Below are 10,161 nucleotides of genomic sequence, written 5' to 3' on the forward strand. Positions count from 1 at the left end.
ACTAACACAATACCCTAAACAATGCCCCGTGGGCCAATCGTGTCACCCCAAAACCATCTCTTGGAACATCCCCTTATTTCCTAGTCTATGGCAAGGAAGTCATTTTACCTCCCAACTTGTACCTACTTGCTCTCAAATTGTTGCAAGAGTCATGAAGCACACATTTCCATATTATGCAAAACCGAATCAATAGCCTTATCAAACTGAAGGAAGAAAGATAGAAGGCTAGGGAGAAGTTTGTTGTTTACCAAAGCCAAATCAAGAGGTGGTTGGATAAAAAATTTGTTGGGAGTAATGAGTTTAACGTGGGTGACCTACTCCTTAAATGCGATAAGGCTCATGAGGACAAAGGTAAACACACAAAATTTCAGGCCTTGTTGATTGGTCCCTTTCAGGTTAAGGAGAATATTCGCCAGCATACCTACAGACTGCAAATCTTAGAAGGGAGGTTCGAACCCCTCCTTATGAATGGACATGAACTGAAATTTTACTTCACCTAGCAGCTTTCGTACCTGCTTTTCTAGCCTTGTACTATAGTTTCTTTTCTGTTTGTTTTCCATGCTTTTCTTAGCTTTAGCCCTCCTTTTTCCTTTTTCACTTTCACCTTCTTTACACTTTTATATCATTCTATCTTGTTTCTTTAATAAATATTCTAACTTGAATAAAATATTTTGGAACATTGCCTGATTCAGACACCTTATGGTCCGGGTAGCCTCTACGCCAATGGCTAAGTTGTACCACTTTCTGTGCTTTCACTTGATCACTCCTAAAGACGTGACCTAGGGAATATTTGAAGGTCTATCTCAGTGTGGAACTATGGTTATCCATGGCACCCTATCTTTCAACAATAAGTCCCAATTTTGGCTTGGCTATAGCTTGAATGAATCAGTTCACCCTGCTAACTCGAGAAGGGGAAAGGAAAAATTTAATGAGCAACATATTTTGGGAAAACAATAAAGTCTCTGAATACCAGAAATAACCTATCTTGAAAATAAAATAAGTCAGGATCCCTCATCCTCATAGTCAAATAAATTTCCAATGAAAAAGTTCCAATGAGAACATGAATAAAATTTTAAAAGGGGAAAAGGATTGAGAAAGACTTCCTTGACAGAGATGTAATACAATGACTCAATTAGGCTTGTGTAAAGGCTCGCTGGCAGCAGAGCAACATTTGTGATTTCTATGGAGTGAATCCACCGGGGTATTTATTAGGCTTGCTGAAAGAGGAGAAACACTAGATACCTATAGCCATAATACCGAAAGACTTTATGGCTCATATCATTATCCGGTACCCTATTTCGACTTGTCAAGAATGTCTTTGGTCTATGTGGTTAACCAGCAAAGCCAAAGTAGTGAGGAACTTCTGATAAATGCTAAGGGTAGCTTGGGGACTTCAATGGGTGATCCAGGTGGATGTTGGTGGCCACCCACCTATCCCATTTGGACCCCCACAACTGTCTCTTTCAGTTTTTCTGTTTCCTTAATTATAGCACAATTTACTATTTTTAGTAGTTTTTCAGGTCCTAAACTTTTGGAGCCGTTTTGAGGCCCTAAACGACGTTTTTTGGGAAATCCACTATGATTTTTCTATCTAAAAATTGTCTTTGCCGTCGTAGTCCTCGGAGAGATCTTTCCAACGGGCTATCATGCGCGTCAAACGAAGATAGTATGACCAATTTGCGACCCCAGGAAGTTGATGTACCAACTTACCCAAAAACGGGGCCCACAATTTGGCGTTTCATCTTCTAGGGTTAGGTTTTCGAATGTGAAGGGTTTTCCATTGTTTCTCAACAATAAATGGGCCCTCGAGCCTCATTGCAACACAGTTCGAAACATTTCAGAGGCATGTAGCCGAAACATCTCTTCTCAGAGATAAGCTACCATCGCCCTAGCTGGGTTATTTCTATTTGTAAGCATATTTCAGTATTCTCCATTAATGAAATGAAGTATTATTTCCGCTGCATCTCTGTTTTTATGGTTATCGCGATTCACATCTTTGTATTTATGGTTATCTCTGTAATCTATTGCGTTCCTGCTTAAATCCGGATCAATGGGACCCATGAGCTCTGAATAATGCACTAACAAAGGTCCACTATATCCTAAATTAAGGGCAAGTAGAGATACTGAGATTCTACGAGTGAATTGCCAATTGTTGTAGCCACTACAAAAAACCCTCCCAAAATTTCTGCCCCTTTAAAATTGTGGGACCCCTCGCACTAGGTCGATACCTTTCACTTGCCTCTAGGATCTTGCCTTGACATCTTGGTAGTAATTCGAGGATCCTTAGTTTCTCCAAAACCTATCTTTCCAGGACTCAAAACTCATTTTTCTTCCTAGGTTGCAGGTTGTGCAGAATAAGTTATCATGTGTCAAAAAAGTTGTGACCTGCAACTTGCCCCCTTTTAAATAAGTAGAGCCACTAGGTCACAACTCATAATTTGTGACCTTTTTCTTACCATGTGATTGTGTGACTACGTGACGAGGTCTTCAGGTTGCAACACACCTCCTTACTTAGTCACGCAACCCTACGACCCATGTGACCTCACAACCTCGTCCTTATGAGGTTGCTGAGTCACTGATTCACTAAGTCAGAAAGAGAGGGTGACATGTTCCCCATTACGTTATGACCTATGTGACCTAGAGACCCCTTTAGGCCTCAAAAGTGTGACCTCATTTATATAAAACCTGTCAGTCTTCTAATTCATTTATTGAGTTTCATTGGAGTTCTCGGCGGACAGAGAGGAGTGGCAACTGGCAGAGATGTGTGACTTCCTCCAAGTAGGTGACCTTTCCTCTCCCCAACAATCATTTCTCTTTTCCATTGGTCCTTGTTTGTCATCTAACCCTACACCTTCCCTATTGGTAGGGTTTTCATCTACTCTCCATATCCGCTTAAATAATTTTTTTCCTTGGAAACCCTTTGGTTGAGTATTTTCCCATCTAACGTCCTCTATCTGCCTAGGATACCAAGCCCATCTCTCACCCATTCTTACTTTCACTCTCAGTGACTTAGATCTTTGGATCTAAAGAAGCCCCGAGGCAGCATTTCGAGCTTCAATTCCTCCATAAAGCCGCCCTAAATAATAGTTTTCACGAATAAAAACTTCGATAGGAAAACTCATGTGACCTCGTGACCAACTTGACCTTGCGACCTCCTTTATCATGATAATTGTGCAATTGCGACTCCTGCGACTTGCTCACCCACACGAATTTTTTGACTTGCGACCCCATAACCTACCTAAATTTGTGACCTAAACCTCCAGTCACCAAGTTTCCTGCATCTTCTCTAATTTCTTGTAACCCAACCATCTATGCGATCCAATTAACTCTTTTGGACAAGACTCCTCCCCAAGACTTTGTTTAGTGATGTGAAGTCTTGATTCATGATTTACTTTTAGTTTTATGTTATTCATGTCGTCTCTCTCATCCTGGGAGTGCTTGCATTCCATGCTAGGTGATGTCAATCTTGAGAGTATTTCAATATCCTATTTCTCTTGAGAGATGGCACCTTTGATAGTCAAGCCTTCCCAAAATTGTACCGAAAGAAACATTCAGGAAAGCTATCAGGGTCCACCTACTCCCTTTTACACGGATAAAGCGGGAAACCTCAACAAGGGTACAAAACTCTCCTAGTTCAACATTTATGCAAAATTTTATAAGAAGGACATCATTGAGGACCAAGAAGACTTCCAGGTATATATCAACGTCAAGAGGTCTAGGCTCCACAAAGTGGCCTCACTCATGCCTGCCTTCCCATGCGTAGAAATTGTTGATTGAATTATACAAAACAAAAAAACATATAAGTCGGTAGTAAGAAATCATAAAGGTGAACCTTTCACATCCATCTCTTCAGCAAAAATTTCTACTTATTATTGGTGTAATACCTTACTCCCACATCTACCCATGTAACTAGCCAACTGGAGTAAACATGCAATGAGAGGCCACTATGATATGATTTGACCTCATAAGTTATGTTAAGGAAGTGGAATTGACGAAAACACACCATACATACCTTCAACATCGGCATTAGGTCCCTTAGGAACCATCCCAACCTTTCTGCCAACTAGCCCCTAGGTCCCACTAAGATTTTGGAACATCTGACTGCCAGACGCTCCCATGCTATAGGCCTTCCAGTGTCCAAGAGGCTTTGGATTCTCTCATGACAAGGCATGCCAACATCCAGGGACTATTTTTCTTAGTGTTGTGCCAATGTCCCCAGGATTTGAACCACTTTTTGCAGCCCAGAGTCTAGGTCACTGCTCAGAATTAAGTGACACCTTTGGAATAGTAATATAACAAGGAAATGAAAGCACAAATGTAATTACTTAAATAAGACCTTGACTGGACCCCTAATAGCCATGACAGGCATTTCGTCAAACATATCACAAATATGTATTCTACATGTGTAAATAACAAATCTAAGCATAGGGGTCTCATACTTAGCTGAGAATCTCTAAGAAGCATTGATGCCTCAACGCATTGGATGCCATTTCATTCATTAACAAGTAAAAAAATGATGAGAGGCATACATAGCTATTTTCATAAAACATATACATAACCAACATAATAGCAACTAAATTACCAAGGAAATCACAACCATATGATGCACATATAAACCATTATAATAATCATAGAAACACAAGGAGAAATAACCTCATATTGATGATGAAAAATCCAAACCTGAGATGGGACTTCCATGTTCCACTCGAACTTAGAATGGCTAAGCCAAATATCTCTTCATACATTCACCCTCATCCCATATTCCAAGCATGAATGTGGGATCTCACAGAACACATCAATCCAAAACCATTCAGGGCTTCTAGAGGCCATCCACCTCAACCCATCAAATAGTGATTCCTTGTCAGGGTCAGACATCACAAAGCCATCATCATATTGGTCTCTATCCAAGTCTTCGAGGGCTCTAGATCATTTGTTTCAACCAAGGCTTCCAGGACTAGTAACTCAACCCACAATTATTGTCGGGCTTCCTATGCATTTTTCCAACCAAGGCTTTCAATACTAGTAACACAACCCATCAAGGGCGTCCAGAGTGTTTGTCCAACTAAGGCTTCCAAGATTAGTAACTCAACCCAATCTGTTACAGGGATTTTGAAGCGTTTTTCCAACCAGGGCTTCCAGGAACTAATAATGCAACCTGAGCTAAAGGAAACATGAGAACTAGCAAAAAAGAACAAGGAAATAAACCCATAATCTCCATGGATATCCAAGAAATGGAAAGGCTAGGAAATCCACTGCCAATCCAGGTAATCATCCATGTCAGTGACAGAACATGACCAATAATCCACATGCATATTCCATGCATGCCAAAACTAGTGAGGAAAACATACATGCAACTCGGTACCTCCAAGTCAAATCTGCTATAGATGCTAATCCTGATGTTCACTCGTGCTTTCTTTCTCTTCTTTTTAATTCTTGCTCCAAAAATCCAAGTATGCCACACTCTCCAAGAGTGCTCCAATTAGAAAAATATAAGTATCCAAGAGTATGAGAGAGAGAGAATAATGAGAGAGCTCCAAAATTGAATTGACAAAAGTCTATGTACTAATCCTCAGAAGCCTTTTTATGAATGAGGCCTTTGTTTTCTTCATTTTCCATCATTTTACTTCATTTTCCTCCTCACATCCAACCTGTGACCTTTCACCTCCCTTTTCTCCTAATTTCCATTATTTTCATAAATAAATGTGCCAAAAATGCCATTTAACCTTTCTATAGCCTTTGCCATTTCCTTTTCCAATTTCCTTAGCCATTAATAATGAAAGGAAGATCCACACTAGGATGTCTTGCCCAAGTGTCCCATCAACCATGGTTATTATTTTGCATTTATTAACTTTTCTAAAGTGGAATCTTCACCAGGGCTGTTATAGAACCATCCCCCTTCTAGGAACATCGTCCTCAGTTTTCAACAACACCTATAACTACAAGGTTGTTGTAAGAAAAAAATATTGTCGATGGAGCTTTATAACTTAGCTCGATGTAATATTTACAATGATCACTGTACATGTACCTATACCACTACCTGTAAATGTACCTATACTACTACTTGTACATATACCTATACCATCACATGTACTAGTGCTCTGATGTAACCTATGCATAATCTCCATATACCTGACATCCTATTGACCTGCCTATAATATCCTATCTTGTAAGTCTGTCCCAAAGGAGATCATAAATGCTAAGTGATTTACTTGTGCCTGGCTACTAAGATCATATGCCACCCTGTTGTCTTTACCTTTGACATACCTAATCTCAAAATTTAACTCTCTAATCGTGGCCAACCACCAAGCCTACCTACCATTCAGGTTCGATTGGTCAAATAGATACCGTAACCCGCTTTGATCACTCATCAACACAAATATCCTACCTGGGAGGTAATGTCTCCACATATTCAATGCATGTATGATTTCTTCCAACAAAAGATTATGTATAGTGTAGTTCTTCTTGTGCTCATTGAGTTTTTGCATCTCATAGCATATCACCTTTCCATCCTACATAAGGACTCCACAAATTCCTTTCTTGCAACCATATGTGCACGCTACAAAGTCTTTGTCCAGATCTGCAAGCTTTAACATTGGTGCATTTGTCAACAACTGCTTAAGCTGCTAAAAACTAGCCTTACACTCCTCTACCCATTCAAACTTCTTACCTTTTCCCTGCAATGATGTAATAAGATACACAATCTATGAGAACTTCCTAATGAACCTCCTATAGTAACCTGCTAATCCCATGAAGGACCTCACCTCATCTATATTCCTAGGAGCTACCCACTCCATGATGGCCCTTATTGTTTCTGGATCTACGACAATACCCTCCTTGGATACAACATGTCCCAAGTAGTGTACATCAATCTCGAAGAAACTACACTTGCTGAGCTTAGCATACAACTGGTTCTCTCTCAACAATCTTAACATTGTTTCTAAATGATCGACATGCTCTTCCTCATTTTTAGAACATACCAATATGTCATGAATGAACACAATAACAAAATTATCCAAGTACGGATGCAACACACTATTCATCAAGCACATAAAAGTAGTTGGAGAATTAGTCAAACTGAATGGATCTACAACAAACTCATAATGCCAATACCTAGTCCTAAAATTTGTCTTGTAAATGTCCTCCTCTTTAATGCATACCTGATGATGTCCAGATCTTAGAGCAATCTTAGATAACACTACTTCTCCCTTCAATTGATCAAAGAATTCATCAATCCATGGCATTAGATACCTGTTCTTTATGGTCACTTTGTTCAACTACCTGTAGTCAATGCATAATCTAAGAGTACCATCTTTCTTCTTCACAAAAAAACTGGTGTGCCCCAAGGTGATACACTTGGCCTAATGTATCCATTGTCCAACATTTCCTACAACTGCAACTTCAACTCTACCAACTCAGGTGTGCTCATCGTGTAAGGTGCCTTTGGTGCTGAAGCTGCCCGTGGAACTAGCTCAATAGAAAACTCTACCTCCTTGTGAGGTGTTGACTCTAAAATTTCCTAAGGAAATACATCATGAAACTACTATAGAAGTGGGTACCTACTCAAAACATCTGCATCCTCAACTTCCTTACCTTTGTCACTACAAATTTTCATTGTGAATAACATACACCCTTTCCTGCGATTGTGCTTTGCCTACATAGTTGTTACCATCCTAACTCATTTGGCTTTCTTCTTTCCCTATAGGACTCTTGGTTCCCCATTTTCATCAACACACTGAATGGATTTTTCATAACAATCCACCTTGGTTCTATGGAGGCATAACCAATCCATGACCAACAACATATTGTATGATCCCAATAGTAATAAATTCAAATGTGCTACAATAGGCATACCATTCAAATCAAATTCACAATATCTTACCCAATCATGAACTTGCTTCTTTGTACCTGTAGCCAACTGCACTAACCAAGATTATGCATGGAATTCCTTAAATCATACTTATCCACCAAGTCAGGTCTAATATATCTATAATTATATCTAAGGTCAATCAAAATAGAAATAAATTGATCACAAAGCTTACTGTCCATCTCAATTATAGATGCTTGATTGTCTTCCTGTTTGTTATCCAATGGTGCATAGACATGAGGAGCACTCTGACTAGCATCTGAAAAGTTTGTGCCTCCTACGCACTATATATATGAAGCCTACCACCTTGATTCTTAGTAAAACATTTCCTATGATGATCCTTGCCACAAGTCCAACACTATATAGGCTTCCAACCTACATCCTTATTCTTTTCCTCAAATCGAAATCCCTGTCCTTTGTTCGATGCATTAAACTTATTTGATGGCATTGGATTCCCTTTATTACTTTTACCTTGAGATCTTTCTCGCTTTCTATCCCATTTTTCTTTATTATTTACATTACCTTTCCAGCCTAGCTTAGTCTCACATTTGCGCTTTTATTTCTCATAGAAATGCCTTACCTTTCAAATGGCCTCCTCTAATGATCTATGCTAATTGAAATCAATTATGTCTTTGAATGCAACTGGTAATCCATTAATGAAACTCTGAATGTTTGCCTTCTCCTCCACGAGGAAAGGCACATAGCTTAGTAGCTCCAAGAACCTACTAGTGTACTCCTCATTTGTCATCGATCCCATCTTTATCTCACATAATTATTTTTCCCTGTCATCAAAGTATCTCTCCGACAGATACTTCTTGAACAAACTCTCGAACTCACTCCAAGTCAAGTCCTCCTCATGAATACATATGACATTCTTCCCATCTTCTCACCAAATGTTTGCTTTACCTTTAAGACTGAATGTAGCTACTCTGGCTTTCATGTTCTCTAAATAATCATCTAACATGAATAAATTCTTCATGCCAAGAAACCATGCCTCCACATCTTGTGGTTTCTTCATCTCCACATCAAAATTAGGCAGATTTTATTTTTTATACTCATCTGGAAAGTATCCCCTATCACTCCTCTTGTAAGGATGATAATGATGACAATCATAGTGCCTATCTGAGCCAGAACTAGAATAGTACCTGTGTTTATCCCCTCTTGTATCTAGAATGTCTAAAAATCTATGACCACCATGCGACCTACTGCCATATGCCCCATTAGTTATTTCCTCCTTCTCATGGTTGATCTGAAGTGGTCCCTATCACTGAAAATCTAATAAACTCTGAAGCATCACTGCATTTACCTCTGCTAGCTTCTCCTATGCTTGTATGATTCTATCATTATCTACCTTGCAACTCCTTATTTCTTCCTTTAAGCTTCTCAATGTATCTTCCAAATCATAATAATTCCCAACACCATACTACTCATCTAATTCATAGGGAGAGTATTTTTAGTCTACCATCTTGCTAGCCATTTCATGTTTCTTCCTGCAAGGTATATCATGTCAGCTAAACTAAATCACAATACACCAACGTACCTTAGTATAGATCGGGGAGGATACCTTGTCTACAAGATCAACAAATCAACGTGATACATGTATAACGTAATCATGACAACATATAGAACATAACACATAAGCATATAACCATGTGTTAACGGTTTTGGACCCGCCAACATTCAGGGGATCACCCCAATATGAAGTCCCAACTAGACCTCACACCGTTTGGTGTGGGAGTCCCATCCGATCTGATGGCTCGGTCACCATTATCTTAAAGATTTGCCTCAACTCTTACTTGTCAACACAGAATAGTGGCTTGCTTAGTCTTTATAGAAGTGAGGTTATCGTGCCTGGTGATTGTAAGTGTCACCTATGTCAATGGTTCTTTCATCGTAGAGGGAGAGGGTGGGAGTGAGTCCCAAGTTGGTTGGGAGTAGTCCCAACTTTGCTAGGAACACACAACACAACTGGACATGCACAACTTCTGGCAGAATAGTCCACATGGATGTGGCAGTCACAACACGCAAGGTAAGATAACATGTATAACACTAAGTGGATTAGTCCACGTGAGTGCAATGATTGTTATAGAAAGTTTTCTATGAAAGGTCTGTCTGATGTCCATGAGAGTAGTCAACATGGGCAAGACAACATTAATAGCATATACAACACATTTTCATTAACATATATGTATTACAACAGGTTAATTAGTTCAAGTGTTAAACACGGGTTAAAGCAACATGCATTGCAAGTGTTTAAGATTAGTCTTACAACAGTTACAATACATGTGTTAAAATGT

This window comes from Pinus tabuliformis, chromosome 5_2 (assembly GCF_031772625.1).
Source record: "Pinus tabuliformis cultivar Carrire ecotype Pingquan chromosome 5_2, CPIR1, whole genome shotgun sequence".
NCBI classification, from domain to species: Eukaryota; Viridiplantae; Streptophyta; class Pinopsida; order Pinales; family Pinaceae; genus Pinus; species Pinus tabuliformis.